Here is a 2,715-nt window from a genome sequence, read left to right as displayed (position 1 = left end):
ACAACACATTGTTAAAATTAATTTTACCCTTTTAAAAACTTTTTAATATGGTTACTAGAAAATTTTAAATTATATATATGGATGGCATTATCTTTCTATTGAACAGTAATGTTCTAATTAATTCCCTGTCGCATCTGAAAGTCTGTAGTTAAAGTGAAGTATAAGGCAAGGATTAAATACAACCAACAAATACGTTTTATTTGGCCCACACAATTAAAACAATTTGTAATTGACTGGCAGCATTTAAACATTGACAGATTTCACATCAAAATGCAGGCTCTCACCTTCCTTTAAAAATTCAGTCAGGTCAAGGCGAGCGGAGGAGGAGGCGCAGCGGCCGACGGCCGAGTTCTGCGGTGAGAGCCAGCGGGCCAGCGCCAGCCTCAAAAGCCGCCAGAAGTACAGGAGGAACCGGCGGCGGGGTGTGCGTGTGGCCCGTGTGCGGGCGGCGGCGGGGGAGCAGCGCGGAGCGGCAGGCGGTTGGGGCGGGTGGCATCATGGACGAGAAGGTGTTCACCAAGGAGCTGGACCAGTGGATCGAGCAGCTGAACGAGTGCAAGCAGCTGTCCGAGTCCCAGGTCAAGAGCCTCTGCGAGAAGGGTAAAGAAATCCTGACAAAAGAATCCAACGTGCAAGAGGTTCGATGTCCAGTCACTGTCTGTGGAGACGTGCATGGGCAATTTCATGATCTCATGGAACTGTTTAGAATTGGTGGCAAATCACCAGATACAAATTACTTGTTTATGGGAGATTATGTTGACAGAGTATTCAGTTGAAACAGTTACACTGCTTGTAGCTCTTAAGGTTCGTTACCGTGAACACATCACCATTCTTCGAGGGAATCATGAGAGCAGACAGATCACACAAGTTTATGGTTTCTATGATGAGTGTTTAAGAAAATATGGAAATGCAAATGTACGGAAATATTTTACAGATCTTTTTGACTATCTTCCTCTCACTGCCTTGGTGGATGGGCAGATCTTCTGTCTACATGGTGGTCTCTCGCCATCTATAGATATACTGGATCATATCAGAGCACTTGATCGCCTACAGGAAGTTCCCCATGAGGGTCCAATGTGTGACTTGCTGTGGTCAGATCCAGATGACCGTGGTGGTTGGGGAATATCTCCTCGAGGAGCTGGTTACACCTTTGGGCAAGATATTTCAGAGACATTTAATCATGCCAATGGCCTCAAGTTGGTGTCAAGAGCTCACCAGCTAGTGATGGAGGGATATAACTGGTGCCATGACCGGAATGTAGCAACGATTTTCAGTGCTCCAAACTATTGTTATCGTTGTGGTAACCAAGCTGCAATCATGGAACTTGACGATACTCTAAAATACTCTTTCTTGCAGTTTGACCCAGCACCTCGTAGAGGCGAGCCTCATGTTACTCGTCGCACCCCAGACTACTTCCTGTAATGAAATTTTAAACTTGTACAGTATTGCCATGAACCATATATCGACCTAATGGAAATGGGAAGAGCAACAGTAACTCCAACGTGTCAGAAAATAGTTAACATTCAAAAAACTTGTTTTCACATGGACCAAAAGATGTGCCATATAAAAATACAAAGCCTCTTGTCATCAACAGCTGTGATCACTTTAGAATGAACCAGTTCATTGCATGCTGAAGCGACATTGTTGGTCAAGAAACCAGTTTCTGGCATAGCGCTATTTGTAGTTACTTTTGCTTTCTCTGAGAGACTGCAGATAATAAGATTAACACCTCGTGAATACAATTTAACTTCCATTTAGCTATAGCTTTACTCAGCATGACTGTAGATAAGGATAGCAGCAAACAATCATTGGAGCTTAATGAACATTTTTAAAAGTAAGTACCAAGGCCTCCCTTCTACTTGTGAGTTTTGAAATCGTTCTTTTTATTTTCAGGGATATCGTTTAATTTAATTATGTGATTTGTCTGCACTCAGTTTATTCCCTACTCAAATCTCAGCCCCATGTTGTCCTTTGTTATTGTCAGAACCTGGTGAGTTGTTTTGAACAGAACTGTTTTTCCCCCTTCCTGTAAGACGATGTGACTGCACAAGAGCACTGCAGTGTTTTTCATAATAAACTTGTGAACTAAGAAAAAAAAAAAAAAGAAAAGAAAAGTCAGGTCAAGAAACAGACCTACATTTCTGAATGGCAACAGAAGGAGCAATGAAACTGATTAGTAACTGTCCTCTTTGAGCAAGACATGAGCTTTGCAGTTCACCCTGGCCTATTCCCCTTTTCTGTCAGGTTCTTGTGGAATTTTGATGTTTGGCTATAGAGAAAGGGGCTTTAAACGTGAGTAAAGTGAAGGGGAAAGTGCATTTTTCGGCCTTGTACGGATATCTGATTGAATTCCAGTTCAACCATGCAAATGGCCCTGTGACTTTGAACAAGGTACTCGATTGATTTCCTCATCAGTAAAATGGGAATAATAATAGCTACATTGTGGAAATTACTAACAATTAAATAAAGTAAAATATATTTGGGAGTTGCCTCACAGTAGTTGTTTAATGAAGTATTATTTCTCTCCTTTGGCTGACTCGATATTTTTGGGGGGGCTGGGGGTGTTGATGCAGTCAGGTGCAGCAAGATCCTAAGTGGTTTTTACAACGCCAAGTACCAACAAAAGTGTCGCTGATATTTCCCTAGAGTGCAAGGCAAAGATCTTGGGAGAAAGGAGACCTTTTAACATTTTTCTCAGGAGCCACACATAGTTAA

General features: G+C 42.1%; 1 pseudogene across 1 annotated transcript; it reads left to right on the top strand.

The window, feature by feature from the left end:
- The first annotated feature begins 308 nt into the window (after window positions 1-308).
- LOC105510963 lies at window positions 309-2,087 on the top strand (annotated as a pseudogene). The gene has a single exon (XR_001001643.1). The product of XR_001001643.1 is annotated as a serine/threonine-protein phosphatase 2A catalytic subunit alpha isoform pseudogene (transcript).
- The last annotated feature ends 628 nt before the right edge of the window (window positions 2,088-2,715 follow it).

The sequence above is a fragment of the Colobus angolensis genome, unplaced genomic scaffold (genome assembly GCF_000951035.1).
Source record: "Colobus angolensis palliatus isolate OR3802 unplaced genomic scaffold, Cang.pa_1.0 Scaffold102, whole genome shotgun sequence".
Taxonomy (NCBI): Eukaryota; Metazoa; Chordata; class Mammalia; order Primates; family Cercopithecidae; genus Colobus; species Colobus angolensis.
Note: the sequence above shows the minus strand (reverse complement) of the source record. Positions and strands in the feature narration are given on the sequence as shown.